Source organism: Peromyscus eremicus, chromosome 13 (genome assembly GCF_949786415.1).
Source record: "Peromyscus eremicus chromosome 13, PerEre_H2_v1, whole genome shotgun sequence".
In the NCBI taxonomy this organism is placed as follows: domain Eukaryota; kingdom Metazoa; phylum Chordata; class Mammalia; order Rodentia; family Cricetidae; genus Peromyscus; species Peromyscus eremicus.
In genome coordinates, this window is record NC_081429.1 from 7,060,930 (window position 1) to 7,076,887 (window position 15,958).

Below are 15,958 nucleotides of genomic sequence, written 5' to 3' on the forward strand. Positions count from 1 at the left end.
CCCATGTGCACACCTACCCCCGCACACCTGTGCCCACACACGCCAACATTCCTGTACACACATGCACACCGTACACACACACATAAAGATGGGGGAGAATCCTGGGCACGTGAGGGACCATTGGTCCCTTCAGAAACCAACAACTCCAATATCCCAACAGCTCGCTACTACATGGAGTCTTAAATTTTACACTCCAACAAAAATGTAAACTTTGTTCACGCCATCCTCTTCAGGATAGCAGGCCTCTGCTCTGCAGGTTGACTTTGGACCCAGTATGTATAGCAGACTTTCTTGGACCACCAGCCCCAAAATCATGACAGAGAAACTTATTATTAATTATCAGTGCTTGGCTTTAGCTTGGGCTTGTTTCTAGCTAGCTTTTTTTTTAACTTAAATTAAATCATTTCTATTAATCTATGTGCGGCCCTGAGGCTCATTTACCTCATCTACCTACTGTCCATCCTTTCCTGCTTCCTCCGTGCCTGGCTGGCTGGTCCTGGCTGGCTCTTTCCTTCCACACCACCCCAACTTAAAAACCTACCTACGCTCCCCCCTGCTACTTCCTGTCACCTAGGCTAACCCCGCCTCTCTGAGCCCAGGTTAATTTTATTTAATGAATGCAAATGCAACACATCTTTACCTAATTAAACAAGCGCAGCATAAACAAATGCAACACATCTTTACATAGTTAAACAAATATTCCACACCAAGTATGTTTGGTAGCAAGATCAGCAAGAACATAGGGCCTTCACATTCACCACAGAGAGACCAAAGGAAAGCATGGCTTCTCATTTCCACATTGTCTACACCACCACCTATAAGAAGGATGGGACGTATGTGGAACTTAACAAATCACTCCGTGGCAGGTTGGTGAAGATATACCCATGCAGCAGCTTTGACTGCTCCAGCATCACACCTGGCTCTCTGGTCTCTGTCCTTCACCTTCCACTTTAAAATGAAGTGTGTGGTGGTGTATGTGTGTGTCCACTTATGTGTAGAGATGCATGGGACCACGCATGTACCTGTGGAGGTTAGAAGTCAGCATGGGGTGTCGTCCTCAATTGCTCTCCATCTTGAAGCAGAGTCTCTCACTGAAACTGGAGCTGACCAACTGGCTAAGATGGCTGGCCAGTGAACCTCCAGGATCCTCCCATCTCCATCTCCATAAGCATGTGCCACCATGACCAGCTTTTCTACTTGGGTTCATGTCTTCACACTTGCACGGCAAGCATTTGACCAGCTAAGCAGTCTCCCATATCCATGCTCTTCCACTTTTAAGGACCTTTGTTATTACATCGTGTCTGCTAAGTAATTCAAGATAAATTCAACTCCATTTTCAACCTCAAGTCCCTGTGCTATGTAACATGACATATTTACAAGACTCAGGGCCTATGATAGGGACAGCTTTGCAGGGCCATCCCTCTGACTACAGCACCAAGATCACAAGGCTAGCAGGTGGCAGAGTGTAATCAAATCCAAGTCTAACTTCAGGAGCCACCTACCACTATATTCTGCTGTCTCTGTCTGCTCACCCAGCATGCTGCTCTTTTACCCTGTGACTTCTGGGGCATTTCCAGCACCCCTGCAGCCCGGACCTCTATGCTCTTCAAAGCTCAGTACAGCTTTCATCTCTGCCTTGGAGTGATTCCTGAGCAAACTTGGCCGATGAAAGCCACGTGATGGAAACTGCCTCTGGAGTCTCCCCTGCCTCACGGTGACAGTCTGGACTGGAATGCATCTGGCATGGAGCACACAGCAAACTCTGGGCAGCCCAGCCCATTCCCTACCAGCATCCCATGTGCTTTCAACTCTTATGGCTAAAGAGAACAAGAAGGATCTTTCTTCCTCTGGAAAGCTTTATATATAGAGGAAAGGGCCATGGGCTTCTTCTCTGAATCTTCTCTTTGTCCCATGGAACAGCTCTGACTCCTTCACCATATTCTCAGGACACGTTCTGGAAGATTCCCTACTCCTGGGCACAGTGTCCCCCCACACACACACTACTGATCCCGTAAGACCATACAGAGTGGTAGCCACATAGGCAAGTCCAATCAGCCTCCGTCCGGATACCTCATTGCTCTTGCATGAGATCAGACCAGCCTTCTGCCTAATTCGTTGTAGACTAAGTTCAACCTGCGTGTGTTCAGACTGAGCTGAGTTAATACTGCAGCATGCCAGTATCATCCTTCATCTCACACTGGGAGGTAGATAGTTGTCTTTTTTTTTTTTTTGAGACAGGGTATTTTAGTTAGGGTTTCTATTGCTGTGGTGAAACACCATGACCAAAAGCAACTTGGGGAGAAAAGGGTTGATTTGGCTTACACTTCCACATCATTGTCCATTACTGAAGGAAGTCAGGACACGAACTCAAACAGGGCAGGAGCCTGGAGGCAGGAGCTGATGCAGAGGCTGTGGGGGAGTTCTGCCTACTGGCTTTCTCTCCATGGCTTGCTCAACCTGCTTTCTTATAGCACCCAAAACCACCAGCCCAGGGGTGGTACAACCCACACTGGGCTGAGGCCTTCCACATCAGTTACTGAGAAAATGCCCTAGAGGCCAATAGCCCAATCTTATGGAGCCATTTTCTCAACTGAGGCTCCCTTCTTTCAGGTGACTATCTTGTGTCAACTTGACATAAAACTAGCCAGCACACAAGGTCTCCTTATGTAGCCCTGCCTAGCCTAGAATTCCCTATGTAGACCAGACTGGCCTCAAAATCAGAGATCTGCCTGCTTCAAGTGCTGGGATCAGAGGCAGGCGCCACCACACCAAGTCCGACTTATAAAAATCTGTTGAGGCTGGAAAGATAGCTCAGCAGTTAAGAGCACTGGCTCCTCTTCCAAAGGTCCTCCGTTCAATTCCCAGCAACCGCATGGTGACTCACAACCATCTATAATGGGATCTGAAGCTCCCTCTGGCATGCTCTCAGACAGAGCACTCATACCAGATAGATAGAGAGATAAAAATCTGTCTCCTTCTATCCAGATCTCTTCACTTTCCTCTCGACTTCATGACATCCTTAGCTGGTTAAAACACTGACCAGGCTAGGATCAGGAGCAGAGCTTCTGAACACACAGCCAGAGCTCTGGTTTGGTGAGTCAGGGATTCCTCTGGTCACCACTACCCAGTAAGTGATACACCTCGCTGCACCACCTCCACACACAGCTCTCCCTTTGGCTGCATCCCATCATTGGGAGCTGTCAGATGCCCTGATGGGGAACAGATGGTGTGAAGAGCAACCACATTCCCAGGGCCATGCCTGCCAAAGTAGGAAGTGAGTTCTGCAGGCAGTGGCTGCCACAGGGGTTCTCCCTAGATCTTCCACTAAGCGCAGTGGAGCTAGAGATGATTTCAAACTAGCCCCGAATTCAGACACTCAGCTCCCTTAGTGCTGCGGATAAAGATTAGAAGAGCAGGGTTCCATGACCAGGTCTGCTTTTGTAGGCCTTTTGTATGGTGACCAGGAGTTCGCTTGGTTTCCTGTAAATAGCACAAGCTCCATATCTGTCCTGTGTCTCGGACTTAGGGTGGGCATCAACGGAGCTGAGCTAAAGAGCCTGCGTGTCGGGAATCTTCCTCCAGGGCTGTGAGTGAGGCAACCACAGCACCACCCCAGCACACCTTCCATGACCCCAACTCTCCTGGGTGCAAAGCTCGAGACAATACTAATCAAAATAACTTCCTTAGGTCCTGGGGGAGGTGGAGGGAGGCAGTGTGGGTGGAAATGACCAAAATACATTGGATACAGGCATAGAAATTCAAAGAATATGTAAAATCTTCTTAAAAATACACCTACCATATATGGTCAGTTTTGAGGTTACAGACAGTACAAATGGTCGCCAACAGCGCACAGCTGATCTTGAGAAAGCCCCAATCCTGCTTTATTTTAATAGAACAAGTTCCATACTTCACAGCTCAAAATATTTTTAGGAAAGTGCTTAAGTCACAGCATTTTGGGGGTGGTTTGTTTTTTTGTTTTTTGATTTTTTTTTTTGTTTTGTTTTTTGTTTTTGCAAAGAAAAACGTTATCCAGTGACGTTGATGGGACATCTGTGGTCACTTCCTTCATGCTCAGGCCTGCACTCAAAGCTGTAGGGTGAGCTGAGGCTGTGTCCCTGGTCTCAAGGACATCTGTCGGGGACATCTCACAAGGGGAGGTGTTTGAAATCTGGTGATGTGTGAACTCCTCTCTCTCTCTCTCTCTCTCTCTCTCTCTCTCTCTCTCTCTCTCTCTCTCTGTTTGTCTCTCTGTGTCTATCTCTCTTTGTCTGTCTCTGCTCCACCCCCGACCCCTACGTGTGCAGCCTTGACAAAGGCTGCCCAAGTCTCTCGGAACTTGATTCCTCCTCCTGTGGAGTGGGCGTACTGTGCGCTCCTCACCTCCTTAGCACAGTCTTCCTCATCACGGCACCATCTCACCGTCCTCCCTCTGTGTCCTCTTCACGGACCTTAGGAGAAGCAAAGGGAAATGATGTATGTTAAGTTGCCAACCCGATGCCAAAGCTAGGCAGCAGGGTTTCCGTGACAAACACAGCAACAGATTCTTTCCTGGAGATGAATCATGACTAATTTCTCCAAGACAAGTTTTCGAGATGGCTGCATGATGCTTTGGATCTCAAGCTTAGCGTTTGTTAAGGTGTCACGACTCTCTCAGTCATGAAATCCAGGAAGGATGAACTACAGTTAAAACCTCATTTAAAGCCGGGCGGCGGCGGCGGCGGCGGCGGCGGCGGCGGCAGCGGCGGCGGCGCACACCTTTAATCCCAGCACTTGGGAGGCAGAGCCAGGCGGATCTCTGTGAGTTCGAGGCCAGCCTGGTCTACAGAGTGAGATCCAGGACAGGCACCAAAACTACACAGAGAAACTCTGTCTTGAAAAACAAACAAACAGACAAACAAAAAACCTCATTTAATACGTCATTGCTTGGGGATAAATGGAAATTGTCCAGATTTGCAGAAATAAAATTCTCAAAGTGAAAATATATCATTTAAAATTAGGGCCCAGCAGAATGGCTCATTGAGTCAGCCTTAATAAACTTAGTTTAATCCCCAGGACCCACGAGGTAGAATAAAGAACTGAGGCCCGCAAGTTGTCCTGACTTTCAGATACATGCTAGGGCATGTGCACACACATCAAACGCTGTGCTTGGGTACACACACACACATGTACACAGGCATGCACAGAGAGAGAGAGAGAGAGAGAGAGAGAGAGAGAGAGAGAGAGAGAGAGAGAGAGAGAGGTGATAACACCACTTACTCTTTTTTTAAAAAAGTATATACTTTTTTAAAAAAGGTATGTATGTATGTGCACCACATGTACATACACATGTGTCCAAAGAGGCCAGAGGCCAGAAGAGCACACAGGATCCCCTGAACCTGGAGTTACAGCTATATATTGTATATACCAAAAAGATCAACTGGATATTTAATATTTCTTATTAGCATTTCTTGAAGGTTTTCCTTAAGTGATGAGAACTGTCGGATGGGAGCAGTTTAATGGCTTGATTGACAGCGAGCTGACCCCTCCCAGTGCCAGGCTACAGCAGCGGCTCTGAGGCTCAGACACAGGGGTGACGGGGTGTGTGGAGACAGCACCAGATCCAGGGTAGCTGCCACTGTCTCCACAGCTGAGTCAGTGCTCCTGATGTCGCACTGAGGTGGCAGGAAGTGGGACTCCAGGACCACTGTCTTCTCAAGGAGCTATCAAGCAGCCAACACCCCTCCAGCTGTCATGTGGACAGTTGAGGCCGGGTCTTTCTCAACCCCACTCCAGATTCATCTCCGCCGCAGCCCAAACAATCCTGTGTTCACTTGCCTATACTGCTGTCGCTAAACGCTGTTTAAGAGCAGGACCAGGAGTTTTCACCTCTCCATGACGGCTTTGCAGTGCCTGGCTTGGTAGCGACAGTTCCGTGAGGTGCTCACCACCATTCCAGCTCTCAACCACACTGCACTCTGGACACTGCTTACACACATTTCCTCACTAGACAAGAGAGACCAAGACTACTGGGCTTCTTCTTGTCTGCGTAGCTCTGCATAGTGGCAGCTTGTGCTGCCTGGCCAGCTTTCTGACTTCTTCACCCATGTAACGTGACGGGTCTTAGAAAGGCATGCACCTTAGAATGACTAGATGTGGTGGTGATCGAAAAGAGGCCACACCCCCACAGCCAGCTCGAGAAGGGTGACCTGGCCTGTAGTTTTACTTCTGGAAGTTTCTTTGTGCTTCTAGTTTATGAAAAATTCTTCAGCATTTGGCTCTTAACACAGGACCGTCTTTGGTCTTCCATGGTTCTGAATCTAGGGGCATATCCAGATGCCCACTTGCAATGCGTAAGTTACTCCACATATTCTTCCTTGCATTGGTCCTTCAAGCAACTTGGAAATCCTCATGATTCAGTTTACAATACCCCGGAGACCTTGTCATGTGTACAGTCTTTATATAAATGGTCAAGTTCAGGGACCCACGCCCAGACCAAAGTCGTCAAGTTTCCTACCTTTATCTACAGTAGGCCACCCACAGGAGCCTGTCCTTGGAAATGAATTCTAACTCAATACTTCTAAAATCAGAGCTTGAAAACCAGTGTCCTGAGGTCCATATCTACCTAGAAGACATTCATTTGGCTGTAGTGTGTTCAAATCTTTGAACTCGACTGCCTTCAAAGTGATAGACTCAAACAGCAGAAGTCCCTGGTGCCTCAGTCTTCCTCTGGTCTTCCTCCTCTGTGACACCTGTTTGGCTGTTTGTGGCATTGAAGCCTGTGGCCCCACCTAACCCAAGCACCCTTAGTAAGGCTCACAAGGACCCCAAGGGGCTGGAGCAGAAGGGTCATGGTGACCAGAGGGCCTGCCCTGGCTGCTGAGACTTTTCCTTGGCAAGTCCATTTCCATTTCATTCTCCCAGCGTTGGCACAATCCGGCAGAAAGGTGATGTCTCCTGACCCTGGAGTTTAAGGAGGTAAGAGCTTTGTGCCTGGGGGATTCCAGGAAGGGACCTCTGAGAGATTTCACGCTGGTGCCATCTCTCTGAACATCAGCGGTTGGCTTGGGCTGGGGTGTGAGCAATGTCTCCTGCCAAACGAGGGAATTAGCATTGTCCCAGTGCGACATCCCTATAGTCAGTCGATGGAAACCGGCTGCTGCTGAGGTCCACCCTGCTATTTTTAGCCATCCTTTCTGCCACGCTGGCAGAAGCTCCCGCTCAATGGCAGGCGAAGGGCTCCACATGTGCAGACTGGAATGCGGAGACAGAAACACCCCCAGAGGGTGGGGCCAGCCCCTGCTTCCTTAAAAGGCATGAGAAAGCCCATGGACCAACTGTGAGATAGGAATATGGACCCCAGATGCGGACATGTTTCCATTCTCAAGAGTTCCTTGGGACAACAAACTCCCCCAGAACCTCCTATGGACATGCTTGGAAAGGAAAACAAGATTTTGCTTTGAAACCTCAAGAGGGACAACAATTAGAAGCTGTAGCTGTGATGTGCTCTGGCCAGAGGCAGGGACCCTGGATAAATTTCCTCCAGGCATTTGCTTTCCGAATCAAAGCTATGCTGCCAGTTGGTCACAGTTTACAGCTAAGCAGACTCAGTCCTCGGTGCCAGATTTCCCCAGGGCAAGCCCACAGAAAGAAAGCATGTTGAATACATTCTGAAGGAAGGGTAGAACAGAATAATGGAACTGGAATAGAATTAAAATACGTCTTCATTGGGGACCTTAACTCTGAGTCAATAACGCAAAGCGTGTGGAAGCGCTCTGTCTAGAAATGGCCAGTGTTTATTTTTATCTTGAAGCTGTATCCTTACCCCGAGGAGTATTTGTTCCTTGAAATGGGAGATTCAACAAACTATTGGGTGGAGATGACAGGCAGGCACCCTGTTGCCCAAGCCCTCTTTGCCTTTAAAGAAAAACAAAAATACTTTTTTGAGACAGGGTCTCACTATGTAGCCCTGGCTGTACTAGAACTCACTATGTAGACCTCACAGGCCCACACTCCAGTCCTCCACTCTGTCAAGAGTTAGATCTGGTCTAGAGAATAGTGGGGAATGTCAGAAAGTGAACGGAGGACAAGGCATGTCTGGAGGGTGGCCGCAGGTCCTCTAGTATCCAACTCCACGGGTTCATCAAAGTCCAAGTCCATACCTCAGATGTTCCCTTTTACAAAAACTGCAAAGTTTGGTTTCTAATGTTTTGATTTCTTTGGGGTCTATCAAGATCATTAGCTGGGAAGACTGAAGCTTGGCCCACTGGATAGACTATCACTGTTTGTTAAATGATATGAACTGTTATGTCACAAGTGTGTATCCGAGTACTCATGCCAGTGTGGTCGTGGGCACCCTCAGCCTAGTTCTCTTCAGAGCCCTGTTGGTTCCCAGAGCTGTCCGAGGATTCAGGCTTACTTGATCCAAGAAAACTACAAATCATGTTTCTTTAGATTTATTTCATCATATGTGTGTGGTGTTTGCCCGCATATATGTATGTGTACCCTGTGTATGCTTCTTACCCACTGAGGTCAGAAGAGAGTGTTGGATCCTCCGGATTCGGAGTTGCAGATGGTTGTGAGCCGCCATGTGCTGGGAGCTGAACCCAAGTCCTCCGCAAGAGCAGCAGGTGCTTTTAACCTCTGAGCCAACTCTCTGCCCCACCCCCAGTCATTTTTTTTTAATGCCTGGCTTAGGAAAGACCATGGGACCCAATTCAGTGTATCAGAACGCCATATCCTGGCTTCAAACATCCCATCACATTGAAATAGATCCTACCAGTTCCCTCCCATGGTTGGAAAAGATGTGAAAACCATTGTAAATCTTTCAGCAGCAGAAGGAATGCTTGAAAACCAGGTTGGGTTCCAAAACTTGATGAGAGACAAGGTCCTAGCCATCCAGAGCCACTGCCAGAGTTCACATCACAGACGGGGTCTGGGCTCAGTGGCTACATGTAACATGAATGCAGTTCTTTACCAGTGAACTTCACTGGTCCCAAGGGATAGATGCTAGACGTACAGCAGGCTTTGGTGCTTGCTCAGAATATCTTCACAGCCAGGGAGCCCCTACCTCTCTTCCAGAGTACGGACGACGTAGTCTCTCATCATCTTGATTCTGTCTCCGCTACTGTCTGTCTAGAGGTTCATGTCCAATGTGACTGATCAATCCCATCTGTGCCTCAATCCTCAGCCCACCTTGAGTTCACTTGGGCCTGTGGTGGATGTCTCCAGTTGTGCTGCCTCTCTGCCCAAGCACCTTCCTTAACAGTGGCATGCAGGTCCTCCACCAAATGGAAAGAGGTCGCATGCCTAGGTTAACCCCCAAGCAAAGAACTCAGAGTAAACAGAGAAGTAAATAGACTCCTATTCCTCACCACCCTGTCTCCAGCTCCCCAGTGGTTGGAGGTGGCCCAATCCCAGCTGCTCACAATGCATCTATGTTCCCTTTCTCACACTGTAGTCTTGCTTCTCTGTGGTCTGTTTTGTGCATCCCCTGTAGTGTTTTGCATCCCCAAACAGCTACGTGTGGTGTGACCTGTTTTACACATGGCCTCTCCACTCACTGGACTAGATAGAGTAGATATCAGACACAGGTGCTCTAACTTTAGCCTCCAAAAGCAGAAATACTTTTTCTCAGGTATATAAGCTCCACCAGTTTCTTTTTGTTGTGCTATTTCTGTTTCCAAGATCTCTGGAAAATTTTTGCAAATACAGGAAATCCATCATTCTTTTGAAATCAAACATGTGCAGCTAGTTCCCTCACAGATGCCCAAATGTCTTCCACCAGATGACTGCAACAGCCCCATGAAGGTTTTCCCAGACACCTCTGACTCAAGGCAAGAGAACCGTGTCTATTTTCCAGGCTGAATATCACTTAAAAGGTGAACTTGTTATGCGGCACCCCTTTTGCTGTTCATCACTCACTACCAAATGCTTCAGCTGGACTGTTCAAGACCTCTCTGCCAGTGTTTCGCTCCATAGCAACTGAGTACCCACACGTAGGTCACGGAATCAATAATATATAAACTGGATTCATGCGGGCCCTCAGGAGCTCAGGACAGTCCAACGCTTGCACAAGATTCCAAGCAAATAGCAAAGATGCCTTGGGAATACAACGGACCTTAGAGTAACTACCAGCCCCGGCAGCAGGGAAGGATGGGGCCCACAGGCAGCAGGGAAACTCAAACCTATAAAGAAACAGAGAAAGAACAGAGCAAAGATCCTCCCCTGCCCATGCTCCACTGGCCCTGCACCACATACACCCTGCTGCCCAGCACCATGGCCCACCAGCCCTGTACCACACACACCCTGCTGCCCAGGACCATGGCCCACCGGCCCTGCACCACACACACCCTGCTGCCCAGCACCATGGCCCACCATCCCTGCACCACACACACCCTGCCTGCCCAGCACCATGGCCCACCAGCCCTGCACCACACACACACTGTCTGCCCAGCACCATGGCCCACCAGCCCAGCACCCTGATCCATGACTCAGCATAGTCAGACATGGCAGCTCTCAAGTTCCCAGAAGTCACACCCAGCTACGTGGAATCCTGACACTCTGCCTTCCAGCAAGCTGCGGGGCCAGCTGGAAAGCTCACCAGGTAAATCTGACATGAAACTATGAACCAATCCTTCCCCCAAAAAAATCACTATGAGGGATAAATTCCAAACGAATCTCAAAGGATCCAGATATTACCTTCCTACAAAGAGGCTGGCACCCGCTCACATGAATTAAGACTCCTTTTTAATTGTGTACAAAATGGTAGAGATGAGTGAGAACTAGAACACACTTGGAAATCCTACAGAGATGTTGAAGGCAAGGTTGAAGCAGGCTCTGTGCTCACAAACATCACAGGGCAGCATGCGCCGCTGCAAGAGGTCCTCAGCCCCGGTCCTAACCTCCCCTCAAGCCAGAGACCAATTCCAGAGCAGCCTGCTTCCCCAGGACCTTCTGAAGGAAGCCAGAGAAGCTCAGATAACAAATGGGACCAGAGAAGGTCATGGTGGGAGGTCAGGGGAGAGCGGTGATGCTCTGAGATAAGAACGGGAGGTCCAGGCAGAGCTGGCAAAGGGGGTGGGCGGTGAACTTGGCTCTGGGAGAAGATACAAGATTCTGTGACCTCAGCAAGACAGCCAAGGCCTCTGAGGAACAGCAGTCGGGACCACTCGGGGACCAACATTCACTGGGACTTTGGAAGAACCGCTGGTTTGTAATGCCCGTGTGTTATACCATAGCTGGGTGAACTGTACCAGTCAGGCATTCTGAATACTCATTTGTACAGCTAAACTAAAGGCTCCCTCTCAGGGCATCACCTGAGATGATGTAGGAAGCACCCACAGCCATGCCAGACTCCAGTGCCACCAATGAGGGTAACGTGTCACTGAGCTGCTAGGACAGCCCATGGTTTCAGTACCTCAGCCCAATAGACAGGCATTTCTTATACACACACACACACACACACACACACACACACACACACACACACGGCACTCTTGTTGCCAAGCCAGGCCAGAAACTGCCCCAAAGAGACAGGGGACACCAGTGTCATGAACATGTCAGGGATCAAGAACAGACACAAAGCTCATGTGGTCTAGTGAGGAACTGTTCTAGAGTGGGGTATGGCAAGAAGTCAAGGATCAGGAGGGGCTGTGCAGCTCAGATCACCCTGCCCTCAATCCCTAGCTAACACAAACCACACCACAAATGTCATGGTTTCTTTGCTGTATGGGAACTTGTGTCCCTCTGCACCTGTTGGCTCACAATGAAGCCAGAAGCCATCACCACAGTGTTTCATCAACTGTCACTGTGGTCTTCCCTGACCAATTTCTGCAATGGCTTCATGGCTATCCCTGATTGTGCCTGGCAGTCCTGGCATCTTGTCTACCCATACATGGCAGCCTGGGCATCCTTCAGCATTCATTTGCTTCTCTAAGCTGCTGGACAGATCCCATTTTGGTGAGTAAAACCAGCCTTCTTCTACCACCCCAGTGAACCCTGCAGTGCCCCCCCCCTTTGCTCAGACCACCCATGGACCTATCCAGTCTTGTTACTCCTTTGAGTATCCCCAGTCTTGAGTTTCCTGCTGTGAAGGACTCTGACCCTCCATTTCCTTCTTGTCTGCCTCCCTTACCTCCTTCCGTATTTAATCAAAATCATCTCAGTGAGGCCCACAGTGATCCCTACAGAGCTCTGATGACACAATGATGACATCACAGCACAGTGACACCACCACCTCCATGTTCACTCACAGTCCTCACAGTTATCCATCACCATGCCCCCAGCAGCCTGTCACATGCATTTCAGGGGAGGGATCCAGAGTTTATGTGTTCATTCATTTTTCCTCCAAGTCCAGAATAGCACATAGCACAGGCTCTGTGCCTGTTGAATAGATTGTAGCCTCTGCTGATTATCTTCATTGGGCCAAACAACTGTCTGGGTTTGGGAGTTCCATGCAAACTTTAAAGTCTGGGGTAGATGAGTCCTCTGCTCTAGAGGCAATGCAAGTCTGGTGAAGGTTCACAGAAGAGGTCAGCTGCTGCTCCAGGGAGGTCACTTCCAGTACCCAAGGAGTGTTCTCTGGCAGAGGGATTCTCCTTCCAACAGCCTACAGCTCTGAGCAACCCTGGGTATAGATAGAAGCTCTACAGTGGTAGCCAGGGTTTCCTTCCCATGAGAACACCAGGTCCTAACTGCATAATAACAGGAGATTAGTGAGGAAAAAGAAGCCTGCCATACGTAGTTACTATCCTCAGCACTTCCTATGTGCCAGCACTTTACAGAGGTATCTGTTTTCTATGGTCCCATGAGAACTGTATTTCTAGTGCCCACCTTGCAGTTAATGCTTCAGAAACATGTGGGTGGGTGGATGGATAGATGGATGGATGGATAGATGGATGGATGGATGGATAGATGGATGGATGGATGGACGGATGGAGTAGGTGATGTGCTGGCTAGCTTTAATTGTCAACTTGACATGATCTGGCATCATCTGGGAAGAGAGTCTCAATTGAAGGGTTATTTACATTGGGTTGGTATATGAGCATGTTTATGGAGGATTATCTTAAGTTAATTGATATAAGAAACATCTCATTGTGGACAGCACCATTCCCTAGACCAGCGGTTCTTAAACTGTGGGTTGCAACCCCATTGGGGGTTGCATGATGATATCCTGCATATCAGATATTTACATTATGATCCATAACAGTAGCAAAATTACAATTATGAATCAAATAATTTTATGGTTTGGTGTCACCACAACATGAGGAACTGTGTTAAAGGGTCACAGCCTTAGGAAGGTTGGAGACAGAGGGTCCTGAAATATGTGAGAATGGAAGAATCAAGCTGAGCACAAAGAGTGAGTGAGTGAGTGAGCAGGCATCATACATTTCTCTCTACTCATCTCCACTGTAGACATGATATAGCTAGCTGTTGGAAGGTCCCGCCTTGACGTCCCCACAATGACGGACTATAACCTGAAAATACAAGCAGAAATAAACCCTTCTCTCCCTAGGCTGCTTTTTGCCAGTGTGTTTTATTACAGCATTAGAAACAAAGACTAGGACAGGTGCGTAGATATGAATATCCACACAGCACACAGCAGGAGACAACTGAATTCACAAATGCTATCATTTCCTCGTGAAGACAGCCTTTAGCTTAAAATAGCTGGCTGATAAAGACAGCATGTTTATATGTCTAAAAACAGGAAAAAGAAGGAGTTGAAAGAACGTAATAATCTCAGGGGTTTGGAGGAGTGCTGCAAAATGGTGTGATCTGCAAAGATAGGGCTGTTGCATTCGGGAATTCTCTGCATCTATAGTAACCTGCACGAGATCTGAACTCGATTGCATTGGTGGGGGGTTCATGAGATCTCGCCCTTCACAAACGACTATGGGCAGTTAATGGTGCTGGAGGAGGAACATTCATGTTCATGCAAGTGCCAAAATTAAATTCAGTGAGTCACACATTAAAAAAATAAAGTGCATCAAAATAAAAAGAGGCTTGTTAAAAAGAATAAAGATTTCAGTGAGAAAGGAGGAGGAGGCGAAAGATGGTAATGGAGGGTGAAAATGACAAAATTTGGTGTATATTAATATATATCAAAAAGTAAAAACATAAATAAAAATGAAAATTAAAAGTTATCAGTATATATAAAGAAATGCCTTGTGTATAAGTATTTCATCTCAGTGGATATAAATAAAGCTTATTTTTAATGAGATGAGATAGATGCATCTCATATGTATAGTACAAGAAGCAAAAGAAACTCAGGAATTAATATGGCTCTCAGGAAGCAAGAAGGCCACCATGAAACAATATGGCTCCCAGAAAGCAAGATGACCACCATGAAACAGTATGGCTCTCAGAAAGCAAGATGGCTACCAGAAATAGTATGGCTTCCAAAAAACAAGATGGGAAAATGGCAGCCACTTACTTTTTGTGGGCTCATTGTTCTCTCAAGCACAGTTCTCCAGCCAAGAGGCAGGAGTGAGCTGCTTGTACACACAGAGGGTGTTATAAGCATCTGAGTGACAAACACTGAGTAGGACTTGAGACAGTTGTTGGGGAAGAGGAACTTCAGAGATGACAAAGCCTGTTAAGGGCAACTAGATAGAGTCAAACCATAGAGTGGGCAATGGCGCTCTTCTTCCCTCAAAAAGCCTTCAGCCGATGATCATTTGTCACAAACGTATGACAGAGACAGACTTAGAACAGTATGTGGGGCTGCCTTGGTGCACTGCCTTTCTTCACAACCAGCAAGGAACAAGAAAGAGGCTCTGTGGTCAAGTAGACACATTTGAGAGAAACGGTGTCCTGTCCCTTCCTCTTCGTTCATGGGCCGTCAATCTAGTGTGGGATAAAACCAGTTGTTGGTTCCTACCAATAACATGGGTTTTTTAATGGGAGGAGAAGGTGATCTGCCTGGCAGGGACATGGCCTGAATCATTCCTTCAGTGACAGTAGCCAAACCTCTTCAAAGTGGGGAGTCTCACACACACACACACACACACACACACACACACACACACACACACTCCTGGGAGCAGGGAAGTCCAGGATGAGAATGGCTGGCCCACTCAGCCAACCACCTGAATCTCTATGATCTGCTCTTCCAACTGGAAAAGTAGTGGCTGTGATTTTCTCAGTAACCTTAAGCATCCCAGGAACAGGTGCAGAAAAGCAGCACCCAGACGCAGTGGACCAAATCCGAGCGATGGGGCAACAGTAGACAGGAAGAGCAGAGAGGGCCTCTCTCTGCAGCAAGAGGAAATGACTCTTCCAGTAATAGAAACCATTCAGCTTATTTGTAGCTTACCTGGAATAGACCCTTCAGGGATGTCAGAAATATAGAAATATCTTTGGTCCAACTACTGCCAGACAGACAGCCACCCCTGGAAGTCAGTGTAAGACATCCCTGCTCCTTCATACCACAGCTAGGCTGCAAAGTTCACAAGCTACAGTGGTTTTCAGAATTCCTTCATAGAATCAAACCCATGACCCCCACAGTGGGCATTGACTACCACCTTTAATCCTGGTCTCACCTCCACCTCACTTCCCACTCCCCAGCTTCTCAGTGGGCCCCTTCACCTCTCTAAGAACTGACTCACATCTAACTCCTCAGGGCTGCATCTGGAGGAACCCAAAAAAGAACACTGGGTCATGATAACCCATTTTAGGTACAGGCCTCATAAATCAAAAAGGAAGGTGCAGAGCTCAGCCTGTTGCTAGGATCCAAAGTTCTCTGCTACTGAAGGTCCTTTCAGGGCTGTGCTTGGGTGTCTGGCAGTCTCATTTTTGCAGAGCCATCAGTCAGTCATCAATGCTCCAAATCAAAGCACTGAACTGAATCCACCATGGTCTCTGCTGGGATAGGAGAAGACCAGGAAAGAAGGTCCTAGTGATTTCATGAGGACAAAGCAGGACTTCTGCAAAGAGATATATGCTTCCCTCATCTTCTGTGGAGAAAGTAGGGGCATTCAGC